The 17908-nt window shown below is 41.9% G+C and overlaps 1 protein-coding gene and 3 long non-coding RNA genes across 5 annotated transcripts in view; 2 read left to right on the top strand and 2 right to left on the bottom strand.

The window, feature by feature from the left end:
* The window catches only part of SH3RF3 (SH3 domain containing ring finger 3), a 383052-nt gene that overhangs the window by 77228 nt on the left and 287916 nt on the right, over positions 1-17908 (top strand). The gene's annotated exons all lie outside the window — the stretch shown is intronic.
* LOC115289684 overlaps positions 1-17908 on the top strand; it is a 60408-nt gene that overhangs the window by 21230 nt on the left and 21270 nt on the right. The gene's annotated exons all lie outside the window — the stretch shown is intronic.
* Positions 1209-3886, bottom strand: LOC115289683. Its single transcript, XR_003907755.1, has 3 exons — positions 3783-3886; positions 3386-3575; positions 1209-1351 (listed from the first exon to the last, which is right to left on the bottom strand). It is a non-coding gene; the product is annotated as an uncharacterized LOC115289683 (long non-coding RNA).
* LOC115289682 overlaps positions 14311-17908 on the bottom strand; it is a 35532-nt gene continuing 31934 nt past the window's right edge. Inside the window, exon 4 of the long non-coding RNA XR_003907754.1 lies at positions 14311-14375. This is a non-coding gene — a long non-coding RNA (uncharacterized LOC115289682). The remainder of the gene's footprint in view (positions 14376-17908) is intronic.

The raw sequence follows: 17908 nt of genomic DNA, 5'->3' as shown, positions 1-17908 counted from the left end.
TTAGAAACGGAGTTGAGACAGAAACCTTTCTGCCTTAAAATAAATGAACAAATAAAATAGTCCTGCCTGGCCTCACCAGTTTTTTCTTTTAAGAAGTGTGACAAGGGGCGCCTGTGTGGCTCAGTCGTTTAAGCATCCGGCTTTAGCTCAGGTGATGATCTCATGGTTCATGGGTTGGAGCCCTGCGTCAGGCTCTGTGCTGACAGCTAGCTCAGAGCCTCAAGCCTGCTTCAGATTCTGTGTCTCCCTTTCTCTTTGACCCTCCCCTGCTCGCACTGTCTCTGTCTCTCAAAAATAAATCAAAAACATAAAAAAAAGAGGTGTGACCAAACCTAGTTTTAATCAGGGCTCATTCATATGACATGACATAAGAAAGGATGTTTCAGTATTTGGAACTTCTTGGCTCTCCTGGCCTTTGTTTTTGTGGCTGAAAGGAAGGTGTGGATTTCTTCTACTTCACCAGAAGTTGTCCTTTGTTTGATTTGAAATATGAGCTTCTGAGTTGCTGGATGGAATGTTCTAGAAATAGCCTCTGAGTGAAAATGTTATGCTTAACAAAACTGGGCTTCAGTTTCCACTTCCTTTCTGCTGTATGAGCCTAGGCAGTGCTACTTACCAGGCAGAAACAGGGGAGCAGATGAAAGGTGTATGTTCCTGATGCCTCTGACCACAGAACCAAACAATAGACCTTTTCATCTCCTGGACAAGACAGAGCCTTATCGCCTCCCCTCTCTTAGTCAAAAAGCAACACCAAGCTGCAGTTTGGGCATAGACATGTACTGCATAGCCGAGGGTGTTGCTGTTTTCCTACTCTGTTTTTGTGGTGGCCTTGCTTTGGCATCTTTTCTCTGAGTGAAAACAAAAAGAGCTGCTCACTGTTTATTTAACACTCCTCTGCCTGGCTACAATTAAATTTGAAGTGATTCTTTAAACAACAACAACCCATTATTAATACAATTAGAAAAATAAAGATGGAGATTAGATCAAAGGAGAGAGCAGGGCTAAAAGAGCCTCATGAGACCAGAGAAGTTAACATTCAACCCATTTTCTGAATTCCTTGAGTTTAGAGCCTAGTGGCCAAAGAGAAGGGGGGTTGACACTCCCAAGGGCATGTATGTATGTTCACCAGGCTGAGGTGTACCATCTCCCATGATAGGAGGACATGCGCCAGTGCTCAGGGCAGAAGAAACATATTTATTTTAATCCTATGAGAGCCTGTGGCATTGGCCACAGAGATGTGTGATTCCCAGTTACGTGGAGGAGATGGACACAGAAGAGTAGTAGGAAGGCAAGCATTCCGAAGACTTTGTTCTACATCCTTTATGGGCATGGCTTCTCCTTCATGACAGCCCTAAGATGTAGGGAATGTATTGTCCCTATTTCATATTTGAGCAAGTTGAGGTTCAGAGAGTTTAAGCAACCTATCCATGAAGTCACAGCTTGAAGTACAGAGATTTGACCCCAGAACCAGCACCCTTAACCTGAGGTCATGAAGCTGTTTTTTTGAGGAACTTCCATACTGTTTTCCAGCAATTACACTACTAGGAATTTATCCAAAGAACACAAAAATGCTGATTTGAAGGGGCACATATATCCCCAATGTTTATAGCAATGCTATCAATAATAGCCAAATTATGCAAAGAGCCCACATGTCCATCAACTGATGAATGGACAAAGAAGATGTGGTATATGTATACAACGGAATACTACTCAGTGATGAAAAAAATGAAATCTTGCCATTTGTAACAACAAGGATGGAACTGGAGGGTATTATGCTAAGTGATGTAAACCAGTTAGGAAAAGACAGATATATGTTTTCACTCATATGTGGAATTTGAGAAACTTAACAGAAGGCCATGGGGAAAGGGAAGGAAGAAATAATTACAAACAGAAAGGGACTCAACTACAGAGAACAAAACTGAGGGTTGATGGGGGTGAATAGGGAAAATAAGTGATGGGCACTTGTTGGGATGAGCACTGAGTGTTGTATGTAAGCGATAAATCACTGGAATCTACTCCCAAAGCCAAGAGTATACTGTATATACTGTATGTTAGCTAACTTGCCAATAAACTATATATAGTTTTAAAATCCTATGGAAAAGTAAAGAGAAGGGTTAATGAACCCCCACATATGTTCACCTCCTAGACTGAACAATTAAAAAAATTTTTTTGATAAAGTAAAAAAAAACTACATAAAACAAACAAAACAAACAAAAAAATACAGAGGGAGGCACACCATAAGAGACTCTTAAATACAGAGAACAAACTGAGGGTTGCTGGAGGGGAGATGGGTGGGTGGATGGGCTAGATGGGTGATGGGCATTAAGGAGGGAATTTTTTGGGATGAGCAATGGGTGTCATATAAGAGATGAATTGCTGGTTTCTATTCCTGAAGCCAAGATATATTATATGTTGACTAACTTTAATATAAATCATAATAAAAAAGGAAGCTCAGGGGTGGAAAATAGCAGTCTGGATTTTTACAAGCCCCAGGTGATCCTGATGCATTTACAAGTTTGAGAAGGGGTACTCCAAACTCTCTCTCTCTCTCTCTCTCTCTCTCTCTCTCTCTCACACACACACACACACACACACACACACACACACACACACACTTCTGTTAAGTTTCTCAAATTCCACATATATCTGTCTTTTCCTAACTGGTTTATATCACTTAGCATAATACCCTCCAGTTCCATCCTTGTTGTTACAAATGGCAAGATTTCATTTTTTTCATCACTGAGTAGTATTCCGTTGTATACATATACCACATCTTCTTTGTCCATTCATCAGTTGATGGACATGTGGGCTCTTTGCATAATTTGGCTATTATTGATAGCATTGCTATAAACATTGGGGATATATGTGCCCCTTCAAATCAGCATTTTTGTGTTCTTTGGATAAATTCCTAGTAGTGTAATTGCTGGAAAACAGTATGGAAGTTCCTCAAAAAATTAAAAATAGAACCACCCTTGAGTTTCTAATGCAGCAGTTCTAGGTGTGGGTAGGGCTTTCTTAGAACCTGCACTTCTAACAAGGTTCCAGGGGACATTGGTGCTACTGACCTCCGGAGCACTTTCTGAAAGCCACTGGTATGAAGTCCCTTTTTTTCCTTTGTGCCTATCATTCCCCTTCCATTTGTGTTGACATTGCTGTGTGTTTTGTCCCTTCCCATAGATGGGGACCACAGATCTAGACTGATCCCTCCTTTACAGATGGTGGGACTGAGCATCAGGGCAGCAAGGCCTCTCCCCAGAGGCACTGGCTGAATCCATGCACAGTTGGGAAAAGACCTGCCCTCCCACCCCACCCGGCCCAGGTCTCTGATTCCCCACCAGGGCTTCTCTCACTGAACCACAGTGAGAAGGATGCCTTCCAACCTCACCTGGGTACTGGAGGAGAAGAAACATGGAGCATAGAACATCCAAGGAGATGGCACTGGGTAGGGTACATGGCTGTTCAGCAGCAACACTGTTTTGTAGAGTGAATCAGAGTTCTCAAGCCATTGCATGTGTATTGCCTTATTTATCCTCAGAACATTCTGTGGGTGGACTGGATGTACTGGATGTTGGCCCCTGTGGATATGAGAAGGCAGAGATCAGGAAGCTGCTTGTCTGGGAGCCAGGCTCTTGATTCAGTGATCTTTCTATTCTAGTGTCTCTCTCCCTGTGGATCCCAGGACTTCTATCTCAGCCTTAGTGGTGAATCTCCTCATGGCTCCTCCTGAGCTTGGCTCTTTCCCCTTCCTACTGCCACCTTTTTGCCCTCCAAGCCTTTCTTACTTGCTACTGCTATCTGTTCCATATTTTTTTTCCCCAATGTGTGGCATTCACGAGAAGGATAGGGATGGAGAGAGCAAGGGACAAGGCTCCCAAAGTTCTGTGTCACCCATGGGGACCCATTAGACAAAGGGGCAGGTGAGGGAGGATGACACAGTCACAATATACATTCTTCTGGGTGGGGAGGGGGCCATGTGCCAGCCTGTTCAGGGCCCACATGTGCTTCCACCTTGTTTACTCTACCATAATCAGGTGGGGGCTCTGCCTTCTGTGCTACCATCTAAGCTTGTAGACCAATGTATTTCTTTTCCTGGCTTTTTTGGAATTATGTCATTTATGGGAACTGACCTGTATTTCTTGGATAGAGTGCTATTTGGTCCTGAAGTCCTCACTTAACTGAGCTTGATTTGGATGCTTTCAAGTCACCCTAAATTGGTGGCCCACTTGATTGGCCTTGGGGATTCCAAGTCTCCCTTGTCCCATGCCTCACCTGCAGCTGGGGATGGAGGGAGCACCCTTGCCTGGAGAATCAGGGCTTTCAGGGGGACCTTCCTAAAAGGTATTCTGTAGAATTCTGGTCAAACTTTCATTTTTGATCAGTATTTGTTTTGGGCTCAGCATCATTTCCAAAAACATTTTGTGTGACTACATAGTTTCCACCTCTTCATTTTACCAAGGAAAACATTAATTTTTTACTGTTATTTAATAAAATAATGAATATTTGAATGTTCCAAAAGTGGAAAGGACAGCCATTTCTACTCGACATAGTAGTGGAAGTTCTAGCCAGAGAAGTTAGGCAAGAAAAACAAATAAGAGGCATCCAAGCTGGAAAGAAAAAAGGAAAATTATTTCTGTTTGCAGGTGGCATGATATGATGTATAACTATATATAACTATAAAGAATTCTCAAAAATGGTTTTAGAGCCAATAAAGGAATTCAGCAGAGTTGCAGGATGTAAAACCAACACTCAAAATTCAGTTGTATTTCCATATGTGTGCAAAGAACAATATGAAAAGACAATAAAAAACCAATTCCACATACAGTAATATGCAAAAGAATAAAATACTCAGGAATAAATTTAACTAAGGAAGCAAAAGACTTATACACTGAAAACTACAAAACATTTCTTATATAGATGGATGGAAAGAAATCCTATGTTCACAGATTGGAAGACTTAATTTGGTTACAATGACAGTACTCCCTAAGCATTCTATGATTTTAGTGCAGTCTCTGTTAAAATCCCAATGCTGTTTTCTGGAATTTTTCAGGAAAAAATTTAAATCCTTATGGAATATCTAGCAATCCCAAATAGCCAAAACAATCTTGAAGAGAAGAACAGAGTTGGAGGACAGACATTCTGATTTTAAAATGTACTACAAAGTTAGAATAATCAAAACACTATGGCACTGGCATCAGGGTAGACATATAGACCAAGGGAAAAGAACATATAGACTAAGGGAACAGAGCCTAGGAATAAAACCTCACATACATGGTTAAAAGATTTTTGACAGGGTGTGAGGACCTTTCAGTGAGGGAAGGACAGTTTTTTCAATGAATAGTGCTGGGGGAACTAGATGTCCACATGCAAAAGAAAGAAGCTAGATCCTTACCTAACACCATATACAAAATTTAACTCAAAATGGGTCCATGACCTAAATGTAAGAGCTAAAACTTAAACATAAATGTTTTATAAAACTGTTAGAAGCAAATAGAGCTATAAGTCTTCTTGATTGTGTATTACATAATGATTTCTTAGGTATGACACCAAAAGCACAATAAAGGGAAAAATATTGTTTATTTCTGATCTAATCTTTATTATTTCTCTTTGTGCTGGCCTTGGGGTTTCTTTGCTATTCTGCGTCTAGTTCCTTTAGGTGTGCTGTTAGATTTTGTATTTGGGATTTTTCTTTTGTTTCTTGAGATAGGCCTGGATTGCAATGTATTTTCCTTTTAGGACTGCCTTTGCTGCATCCCAAAGCATTTGGATTATTGTGTTTTCATTTTCATTTGTTTCCATATATTTTTAAACTTCTTCTTTAATTGTCTAGTTGACCCATTCATTCTTTAGTAGGATGCTCTTTAACCTCCATTGCATTTGGAGGTTTTCCAAACATTTTCTTATTGATTGATTTCAAGTTTCATAGCATTATGATCTGAAAATGTGGATGGTATGATCTCAATTCTTTTATATTTATTGAGGGCTATTTTGTGACCCAGCATGTGATCTATGTTGGAGAACGTTCCATGTACACTTCAGAAGAATGTGTATTCTGCCATTTGGGGATGAAAAGTTCTGAATATATCGGTCAAGTTCAAATGGTCCAGAGTATCATTCAAGGCCATTGTTTCTCTACTGATTTGCTGCATAGAGGATCTGCCCATTGCTGTAAGTGAAGTATTAAAATCCCCTGCAGTTACTACATTCTTACCAATAAGATTGCTTATACTTGTGATTAATTGTTTTATATATATGGATGCTCTCAAATTGGGTGCATAAACATTTATATTTGTTAGCTCTTCTTAATGGATAGACCCCATAATTATGATATGATGCCCATCTTCATCTCTTGTTACAGCCTTTAGTTTAAAATCTAGTTTGTCTGATTTAAGTATGGCTACTCCAGCTCTCTTTTGACTTCCATGATAGATGGTTCTCCATCCCCTCACTTTCAATCTGAAGGTGTCCTCAGGTCTAAAATGGGTCTCTTGTAGCAAGTAGATGGGTCTTGTTTTTTTTAATCCATTTTGATACCCTATGTCTTTTGATTGGAACATTTAGTCTATTTACATTGAGTGTTATTATTGAAAGATCTGGTTTTAGTGTCATTGTGTTATCTGTAGGTTTCATGCTTGTGCTCTCTGGTCCTTTGTAAGTCTTTGCGACATTCCACTCATGAGTGCTGATTCATAGGGATATGTATACGCCAATGCTTATAGCAGTGCTTTTAACATTAGCCAAATTATGGAAAGAGCCTAAATGTCCATCAACTGATGAATGGATAGGATAATGTCATTTATATATATAATGGAATACTATTTGGCAATGAGAAAGAATGAAATCATGCCATTCGCAGCACAAGGATGAAACTGGAGGGTATTATGCTAAATGAAATAAGTCAGTCAGAGAAAGACAGATATCATGTTTTCACTCATATGTGGAACTTGAGAAACTTAACAGAAGAAAGGAAGGGGATAAAATAGTTACAAACAGGGAGGAAGGCAAACCATGAGAGACTCTCAAATACAGAGAACAAACTGAGGGTTGATGGGGGAGTGGGGGAGAGGGGAAAATGGATGATGGGCATTGAGGAGGGCACTTGTTGGGGTGAGCACTGGGTATTGTATGTAAGTGATGAATCATGGGAATCTACCCCCAAAATGAAGAGCACACTGTATGTTAGCCAATTTGACAATAAATTATATTAAAAAAAAAAGAAAAAATAGGGAAGTTGGACTTTGTCAAAATTAAAAACTTTTATGCATCAAAGGATACTATTGAGATACTAAGAAGACAGACCACACAATGGGAGAAATAGTGACAAATCTATCTGATAAGAGATTATCCAGAATATGTAAAGAACTCATAGAATACAACAACAAGAACAACAAGAACAACAAAAGTCAACCCAGTTAAAAAATGGGCAAAGGATTTAAGCAGACAGCTCTCCAAAGAAGACATACAGATGGCTAATAAGCACATGCAAAGGGCTCAACATCATTAATCTTTAGAGAAATGCAGATTAAACCACAGTAAGATGCCACCTCACACCCATTAGGATGGCTAAAAAAACAACAACCAGAAAATAACAAGCATTGGTGAGTATATGGAGAGATTGGAACACTTGTGTGTTATTGGTGGGAATAGAAAATGCCATGGAAAACAGCATGGAGGCTCCTTAAAAAATTAAGCACGGAGTTACCATAGGATCCAGCAATCCCACTTCTGGGTATATGCCAGAAAGAATTGAAAGCAGGGCCCCGAAAAGATATTTGTACACCCATGTTCACAGCAACATTATTCACAATAGCTAAAATATGGAAGCAACCCAGGTGTCCAAGATATGATATATACATACAATGGAATATTATTCAACCTTCAAAAGGAAGACATTCTGACACAGGCTACAACATGGATGGACATTAAGGGACATTATGCTAAGTGAAATAAGCCAGGTACCAAAGGACAAAGTATTGTTTTCTTGCACTTATATGAGGTACCTACAGTAGTCAGATTTATAGAGAAAGTAGAATAGATGTTCCCAGAGTTGTGAAGGAGAGAGAAAGTTAGTATTGATGGGAACAGAGCTTCTGTTTCGAAGGATGAAAGAATTCTAGAAATAGTGTTGATGGTTACACAACAGTGTGGATGTACTTAATGCCATTGAACTATACAGTTAAAATGGTTAAAATTGTAAATTTTATGTTATATATATTTTATTGCATTTTTTCTTAATTATAAATGATATAATCTGAGTGGTACACCTGTTCCTGAGAAGGGTCACTAGGCAAGTTTATACAAATATGTTATATAGAAAAGAAAGACTCTGTTAATTTTGAAGAGAGAAAAATTGTGAAGTGAAACTTCATGTCAGTATGTGTAATTGCTTTCTGGATGTGAGGTTTTGGGAGTCTATATTGGACAGTCCAGTGTTAATCAAGCTTGGTTAAACAATTCGGTTTTCTCCGTTATGGCCCATTATCCACTTAAAACATTTTTTAAACATTTATTTATTTTTATTTTTGAAAGACAGAGAGAGACAGATTGTGAGCAGCGGAGGGGCAGAGAGAGAAGGACACACAGAATTGGAAGCAGGCTCCAGGCTCTGAGCTGTCAGCACGGAGCCCGACACGGGGCTCCAACTCACAAACTGAGATCATGACCTGAGCCGAAGTCGGACGCTCAACTGACTAAGCCACTCAGGTGCCCCCATAATCCACTTTAAGACAGGTGGATCATTGAACATTGTCCACCCCTCTGGCTGTCAGATGTCCTGATTCTGTTGCCCAGCAGAGGCTGGCATCCCCAGCCTTGGTTCTTCTCTGTCTACAACAGGTTGGAAGGATGTGGCTGGAGTGAGGTCAGGTGATATGGCTGTTCCCTTCTTAGCTACAACCAGACTGTTGCTGAGAAGGGTCATGAATGCTTCATCCCCTCTTCTGCCATCCCCTGTGTGGTCACTGTGCCTTGAGAACAAGTGGCTGATTATCGCTCTGACTTCAGAACCCTCAAATTGCCCAGTTCACCCTGTACCCGCTTGGTGAGCTGTTCCTGTAGGTTTCTTTCCTAGACCCATGAGGTATCAGAGCACTGGGGGAGCTGCTGCAGGCTGACTTTGACTGAGTTGGGAATTGCTTTGGTTCCCAAATTATTTCAGGCAGTCGGAGTGGCCTGCCCAGATCAGCTTCTAGCTCAGCAGCTGGACGTGAGCTGTCAGGGGTTTTTCCCCTCAAAAGCCTGGAGGTACATGGCCAGGTGCTCAGCTGTCCACTCCACTCAAGAGTATTTCGAGGGCCAAGAGCCTATGTGGAGGCAACAGTCACTCAGGGCCTGGCAGACAGGCCCTCTGCAGCCTCTCCATGCCCTCCTCTCCACGGCTCTGCCCACCCAGTGTGACAGCTTTCTGTGTGGCTGTGTGCATTGTGTAGTTGTATCTCCTGGTGCATAAAGTGCTCAGCGCATGTGTATACAAGAAGGGAAATGTATCAGCACACAAAGGGATAGAAAGTTAGAGCTGGCTCAGGGTCACACATCTCATTTTACACAACGAGAAACTGAGGTCCAGTCTCTCATTTCTGTGTTATCTTTGGCAGATCCAGTTAAGTGTGTGTGGGCATCTTGAGGGAGCATGGCTAGTGAGAGTGAGCTTTGCTTGCATAGCTAATCAGCTATATTGAAATTATATTCTTACTTAGCAAACCATACTTTTTGGTATTATTTTAATAATATTAAATCTATATGTCATATACTGGCTCAAAAAATTTGTCAACATGCATGCAGATTTTTATTTTCATGCTAAGTTCATTCCTTTTACCGTTTTCTTCTACATTTTCTTCAGATCTGAAAGGGAGCTGAGAGCAGCTCTTGGAAGCTTGTGCATATTGGTGGTGATAGAAACATCCTGTTTCCACTCTGTCTACTACGGAAGCTGCTAGCCACACACTGCTGTTGAGCTGGTGACGTGTGGCCAGTGAGAATCAGGAATTAGACTTTGTTTATATTTATTTTTAGTCAATTAAAGGTGAAATTGAATCAGCCACATGTGAGTAATGGCTACTGTAATAGGAGAGTGTCACATCTTTTTCTTCTAACTTTTTAATGTATTTGATCTTGAAAGCAAATTTTGTGGATCTGTAGGAAAGATGAGGTCTCCAAGAAGGTGGGGGCTGAGCTAGGGCTTTCTGATGCCTGGCCTAGAGCTTCTCTGTCTGTGTCACCTACTCCAGTACCTGACTGAGCCGGGCAATGCCATGAGAGTCATGTGACTTCTGTGGCCTCCATGTCCTCAGGCATGAAGTGGAGTTTTAAAGCTTTTTCTAGTTGTGGATTCTGTCTCTTCTCATTCTTGGCTATGGGGATCGAAAGAGTTCTATTTGAATAGTAATAATGAAAAAGTTTCCTAAGCTGTTGGTGGACAGGCTGGGTACTTATCTAGCCACTGCACCTTCAGCTGGGTGGGCAGGCCTAGAAAGACAGAGGGTAAATTTCACAGTATAGGTATCTGGCTTCCACCCAGATCTGTCTCAAAGACAGGAAATTTTAACCAATTTTCTGGCAGTTCTTATAGAAATGACTCACTCTAAAGGGGGCTTGTGAGCCACCTGCCCAGCCTGGTCAATGCCAATGCCCATTGCAGAGTTTTTTCCTGAAAGCCAGGGCCAGAAGATGCTGTCCCGTGTGGGACGCTCCGAGCCAGTGTGGCAGGCAAAATTACCTTCATCCTTGAATTCAGAAAACAGGATGTTTTCTACGAAAATATTTATATTCATTTTATACGAAATATTTACATTTCATGTTAATATTGCAGAGGGGATAGGAGCAGGTCTCTGCATTTGTCCTTAGCTTTAATATTGATAAATGAGCTTCAAGTTTATTTTTAAAGAGACCCTATTCTAATCTTTTGGAGCTAGCCACAATGAATCACCAAAATGTGATTTTAATATTAGAGTTATTACTTTGTCATGAAAAACAGAGCTAACCCGTTCTTCTGGCTAACTATAGTCTCATTGTCTTTGACTCCAAACAAACTACCTTCTCATTTCTGGGAGGACATGGAGGAAGTATCTTTTCCCAAATAGAAGCTGTTGTCTGTCTCCCTGGTTCTTCCCAGTTCTGCTTGGAGCAATGGCCTCTCCTAAGCCCCTCGATGGTTCAGTTCTTTCCTGTTCTTTAGGATAACTTTGTGTCCTGGTCTCTCTTAGCTTTTCCTCATGTCTCCTGGAGCCACTGTGCCTTTTCAACTCTCCACTCCGCACCCTGCCACAGCTCAGTGGAGTCCCAGTGCTTGCAAGATTCACCATACGGAGGGCATTCTGCTACCTCTTTGAGCATCCTCAGAGGTGTGTACCACATGCTTGATGCATCAGGAGCTGAGGGCCTGGTAAGAAATAGCTGATTATAGAAGCGAACCAGGATTCCTATTACACTTGGAAGAGACAGAAAACCTACCTCAAACTTGCTCAAACAGAGAAAGAAAGAAAGTGATGCAGTGACTTAGGGACTGAATGTCCTGAAAGTAGGTGGCATCTGTTGGGGTTGGATTCATGGCCCCAGGGATGTGTCAGACTTCATTTCTTTCTAGCACCGGCCTCACCTGAACTCCTCATGATGATGGGGCAACTCCAGGGCCATTTTCATGGGAGCAGCATGGTATAGGGTCTTTGTCTTCTTTCTGGAAGCCTTTCTGCCGGTGTCTGCATAACACGTGAGATTCACTTTTTGATTGTGAGGGCTGGTGACTATGGCAACAGTTGGCTCAGGTTTAGGTCCTGTGTTTCCTCTGGAAATTGAGGGGATTCCACCGGGGCCTTGTGGTCAGGGAGTTGGAGGAGTGGGTGTGCAAGAGATAACCAGTGACTCTTGCCAGAAAGAGGGGAGTGAATGCCAGGCAGGTGGGATACATTTAGACCATGTCCACACCAGGAACTTACCATATTAAGGGCTTTAAAAGAGGTACAAGTCAAGTAAAAACCAACTGTAATGGAAGCACTGAGGATGAAGTCAGTAGGAGAAATCAAGCACTGTTTAATGTGGGGCTTTCTGGGTCTGACTGGGAAACCACTGACTTCTCAGGACTGTCTCTGTCTGGAGGCTTCCCATAGAGCCAGCCTGGCTGCACTCTGGGCTGCTTGGTGTGCTCTGACGGCCCTCCTCTTGTCCTGGGCTGCCCTCCCTGCCTGTCACATTGTCTGCCCCCTGCCCTTAGGAGAATTCTACCCATCCCTTCAGGGTCCAGCCCAGTTGTCCTTCTTCTGGGTAGAGCACCCTCCTAGCACCTCTCTGAATTCCAGCACACTCTTCCTGGTGTGGTGTGGTCACAGTTACCTGAAAGCTTCCATGGATGACTCCATCACTCCTGATGCCCCCAGTTTCCTGCCACCCCCAGATGAGTAGGCACTGATCATGCCTTGGTACTGTCCTGGCTCAGAGGGGCATGGAGGTTGCATTCCTCATGGGTGGTAAAGAGTGGGAGCAGCTTAGCACTCTCCTTTCTTTGTAGGAAAGCAGAACCCAGACACTGCCATGTGTGTCTAGTATGATACTTCGGCTCTTTCCTGATATATACAGACAGTCCCTAATCGTTAAATTTTTTCACATTATGTACTTGCAGTGTTTGGCAAACATTGTGCCAGTCACTTATAATACTGTCAGAAACTCAATCAGCGGCCTTCACAGTCCCTGGAATGTGCTTGGTGGCAGGTGTTACACGCTGCATGTTTATTCCCAAAGGGCTTTTATTGTCTCATTAATGAGCAGGTGCAATAAATTGTGTTGTAGACAGCATCTCTGTTAGTCTGAGGATGTGTGGGGATGTGTGTTCCATTTTCACATGCTACCCTTTCCCTTATTTTAATAAACCGTTTCTTTTAGAATAGTTATGAATATAGTTATGTACCCTGCATCCCATGTCCCCTCTTGTTCATACTTTACATTAACATGGTATAGTTAATACTTTACTATTAACTAACATCCATTTTTTAGCTTTTCCCTAATGTCCCTTTTCTGTCCCAGGATGCCATCCGGGACACCACATTACAGCGCATTTTAATCTTGACATCTCCTGAGGCTCCCCCAGGCTGTGATAGTTTCTCAGACTCTCACTGGTTTTGATGACCTTGTCAGTTTTGAGGAGCATTGGTCAGGTGTTCTGTAGAGTGTCCCTTAATTGGGGTTTGTTTGATGTTTTTCTTATGGTCAGACTGGGATTATGGGTTTGGGGGAGGAATATGACAATGATAAAGTGTCCTTTTCGTCAAATTGTACCAAGGGTACATATTTCTTTTGCTTCTCCATTTATTTATTTTATTGTGGGACAATATGCATATATACAGCAAACACCATTTTAACTATTCTAAGTGTATAGTCAGTGGTATCAAGTACATTCACCTCATAGCCATCACTACCACCCATCTCCAGAATGTTCTCATCCTCACCTGAAACTCGGGCCCCGTTAAACACTAACACCCCATAGCCCCTCTCCCGGCTCTGGGGGCCATCATTCTACCTTCCATCTCCACGAATTTGACTCTTCTAAGTGTTTTGATATAGGCTTTATAGCTGTTCAGGTACAGTCAGGCCAGTGGATCAGGACATGACCACCTTTGTAAAGGTAGAGGGTTTGTCAGAAGGGGGCCACTCCACGCCCTGTGGAGTCACATAGGACACCAGGGTCTATAAGGATGTAGAGGGAGCAGGGCACTTGGGAGACAGAGCCTTTGTTGTGGATTCCAGGGAATGAAAGAGTGAGGCAGAGTACGTGGGTGGAGGACTGGGTAACAGTGATTTTAGGGGGCCCGAGGGCACAGGGGCTGTCTCACTGTCTGACCTGGCCCTGGAGTGGTCAGCACGGGTGGATGGCAGCCTGGAGTGTGAGAACCTGGTAAAGGAGGTAGTGGTGTGCGGACATTGGATTGGCTGGTTTGTGTTTGGAAGGCACATCCATGGGCATCTTCTTCCATTTAGAAATCAGCTAACCCTGGGAGGGGCAGTCTCTCTAGGGTCAGCAAGGCCCTGAGCATCAGAATATAGAAAATCAGACATGGCTAATACATTTAGGTATTTCACGTAAGTGAAATCACACAACATTGGTCTTTTGGTGGCTGGCTTATTTCACACAGCATGTCTGCAAGGGTCATCCACATGTAGCATGTGTCAGAACGTTGTTCCCTGTTCCACTATACGTATACCACACATTTTGTTTATCCATTAAACACATTTATTTTTAAGGAAGACAAAAAAAATCTATTCATTTCTGGCTCTCCTGGGAATTTGCTGGTTACTCTGCAGCCCTCCTGGGGACTTCTTCCATCTCGGCCGAGGGAGGGCACACAGCGGAGGGCAGGAAAGGTCAAACTCCTCTGTGGTAGGAGTTAGGCTGACTGCACAGAACAGAAGCGCACATCATTATGTGTAATTAACCCTCACGGTTCCTGAGTGTCAGCATTTGGATGGAGCAGGAAAATTGGTTTCTGGGATGCAATTACTGCTCACTGCCCATGACCGTGAGGAGGTCCTGGGTGCTTGCCTCGCCTGTGTGTGCACGACTGCCTGCCTGCCCTCCAGGAGCGGCCTCTTCAGAGCGTCTTTGTAGAAGTCTCTTGTGGACTGTCAGCCGGAGCAGTTATTCATTCAGGGGCTGCTTCCTGCTCTAATTACTACTCTTTCTTCCGTGGCTGAAAGGGATCAGTGGGCAGATGTGGGACAGGTAGGCTAAGGTAATGACATTTTGACAAGTGTGTTACAATAAAAAATAACTCCCGTAGGAGAAGGTTAATGCAGTTATCAGCCATGTCAGCATTGGCATCCTTAGATTTGTTGTGTCTTATAAGGCAGGAAACTGCTCTCTACTCATGCAGACCAAGTCTCACCTATGTTCTAATGGGTAGTGCTTGAATTGTGTTTCCAAAAACATCTACTAAGGGGTGAATATCATTATCTGTTCATAGATTTTTCCATGGGGAGTTTCTTCTGTGTTTATTCTATGATGGGCTGCTTCTTTCCACCTGCTAGTTAACTAGGCTGCTTCCCCCTACTCTCCACTGACATGTGGCTCAGGACTACATGCTAATTTTAACATTACCCTGAGTAAAAATATAATTAGTAATTTTAGTCAGCTTCCAGTTTAAATCCTAACCATGCATTCTAGAGGCAGCCACAGAGCATTTGGGATTTATTGTCATGTTAGATCTTCTATTCCTTGTTCCCCTCTTATTCAGTTTTAGAAATGTAGCATTTACTATAACTGGGGTAGGTATATGAGTTTTAAAGAACAGCCTTATAGAGATATGACTCACATCCCATATACTTCACCCACTTATAGTATATGATCCAATGGCTTTCAGTATATTCAGAGTTATGTGTCCACCGCCACAATCAACTTTGGAACACTCATTCCTTTTATTGCCATATGAATGTATCACATTTTATCCATCCATTCATTGGACATTTAGCTATTTGAGTTCTTTCCACTTTTTGACTATTATGATGAACTTTTATGAGTATTCGTGAATAAATTTCTATGTGTAGTTATATTTTCATTTTTCTTGGATGTAACCCTAGGAGCGGAATTGCTGACCCATATAATAACTCTATTTAGTCATTTGAGGGGCTGCCACACTGTTTTTCGGAGTGGCTGCATCATTTTACATCCTGCCCCCTACCCCCAGCAATGTATGAGAGTTCCAGTTTTTCTGCATCCTAGCCAACACATGTCATCATCTGTCCTGTTGTTTGTAGCCATCCTAGCACTCTCATGGTTTTTAGCCTTGGGAGATCATATCAAACCACTGGAAGTATGGATATGGGTTCAAATTACTAGTTTACCACTTACTAACTGTGTAACCCGAGTGAGTTGCTTAATTTCTCTGAACCCTAGTTGGCCTGTCTGTAATTAGGAGATAATTGTAATCTATCTCTTGGATACTTGTGAGGATTGATAGAGGGAATGTGAAACATAATGCATCTTAACACTCAATAGAGATGAGCCTTTATGATTGTGCATAAAATGATGCCAGCTGTGGGTTGCAGTCCTTTCCTTCTATACTGTCTATCCCTTTTCTTGGAATGAGGGAATTAAAAACAATATGTGTTAGAGAAATTTGGGATCATCTTGGCTAAGCAAAGATGCATAAATTGGAATAAAGGAGATGGCAATCAGGAGCTCTGTGACCTGTCCCTGAATTTTCCCTGGTGTTGCTTAAAGGGATCACTTGAACACATCTGGTTCTTCATTTTATACCTGACAGGGAGTTAATACAGTTTTATTGTGGTATAATTTATGTGCAGTAATTCACACATTTTGGTTGACAGAACTGTGAGTTTTGACAAATAATTGCAATGGACCACCATAATCAAGATACAGAACTCTGAACAATTCCATCCTGCCTCTTTGCTGTCCCATTTACCTCCACCTTCAGCTCCTGGCAGTCATGGACTGTTTTTTGGTTCCTGTAGTTTTGCATATTCCAGAATGTCATATAAATGGGATCACGTGGTATGTATTCTTTGAGTCTGGCCTCTTTTGCTTAGCTTACTGTATTTGTGATTTCTCCATGCTGTTATGTCTACCAGGAATTTGTTCCTTTTTACTGCTTAGATTCTGGTATGTGGATGTACTACAGTGGTGTGTACACTCAACATTGAAGGGCATTTGTGTTGTTTCCAGTTTGGGGGCAATTATTAATAAAGCCACTGTAAACATTCACATAAAGAATTTCGTGTGACCATAAGATTCATTTAGTGAGACATTTAGGACAATTGTTGGATCATATAGTAAGTATATATTACTTGTATAAGAAATTGCCCGATTGTTTTCCAAAGTAGCTGTATTGCAAAATTAATAATACTGTAACCAGGGTGCTGAAATCTCTGAATTGGCTACCATCCAGTTACAAAGAATAAGCTTGAGTCTTGATATTCATCTGTAAGCTTTTCTGAAGTGACCATAGTGATTTTCAAGGTTATTGGTAGGAATGCCATGAAATTCAGGTTCCCTGGGCAGATTCATGTAGGAAAACTTTAGGTTAAACTTAAACTATTTCTTTATTGCAGTACATTTAGTATCTAAAACTTAGGACCTTTCAGGAGGGATGTGAAGTAGATAGTTTTTCTAAATTTATTTTATGACAAATGTCTTATGGAGCTAGTGCTCTTTGGAACCAATTTAGGAAACACTGTGCTAGAGTACCCAGATTTTTCTCGATGAGTTGCTTCAATTTTATGTGAAATATCTCTGTATTGGTCAGGATGGGTTCTGTTGTGCTGTAGTAACAAACAGCCCTTTTGCTTAGCTGTTTAAAACATCCAAGTTTGTCATTCTTGCTGTGTGTGTCTCAGAAGGTGAGGGGCCCTGCTTCTTGTTTATTGCACCTAGTGGCACAGGCTAATGAGAGGGGAACGTGGCAGAAGCCTTCTGGCTCCCAAAGTGACAAATGCCATGTCTACTTGACCTTTGCCAAAACAAGTGATGTGACCACAACTGACTTCCTGGGGGAAATCAGTTAAAACATGTGCCTTAGAAAGAGGAGAAATGGAATAGTGTTGAAATACCACCTCAAATTCTTTTTTTTTAATATTACTTAGGTTTTTTTTAATAGTTTTTTGTCAAATTGGTTTCCATATAACACCCAGTGCTTCTCCCCACAAGTGCCCCCCATCATGACCCTCACCCCCTCCCCTACTTCCCCCTCCCCCTTTAGTCCATGGTTCGTTTTGGTATTCAGTAGTCTCCCTTGATCTGTGTCCCTCACTCTCCCCCACTCTCTTTCCCCCTTCCTCTCCCCATGGTCCCCTGCCAGGTCTCTCCTGTTAGACCTATGAATGCAAACATATGGTATCTATCCTTCTCTGCCTGACTTATTTCGCTTAGCATGACACCCTCAAGGTCCATCCACTTTGCTACAAATGGCCATAT

This window comes from Suricata suricatta, chromosome 4 (genome assembly GCF_006229205.1).
Source record: "Suricata suricatta isolate VVHF042 chromosome 4, meerkat_22Aug2017_6uvM2_HiC, whole genome shotgun sequence".
NCBI lineage: Eukaryota > Metazoa > Chordata > Mammalia > Carnivora > Herpestidae > Suricata > Suricata suricatta.
The sequence above is the reverse complement of the archived record's forward strand: the minus strand, read 5'-3'. Positions and strand labels throughout refer to the sequence as shown.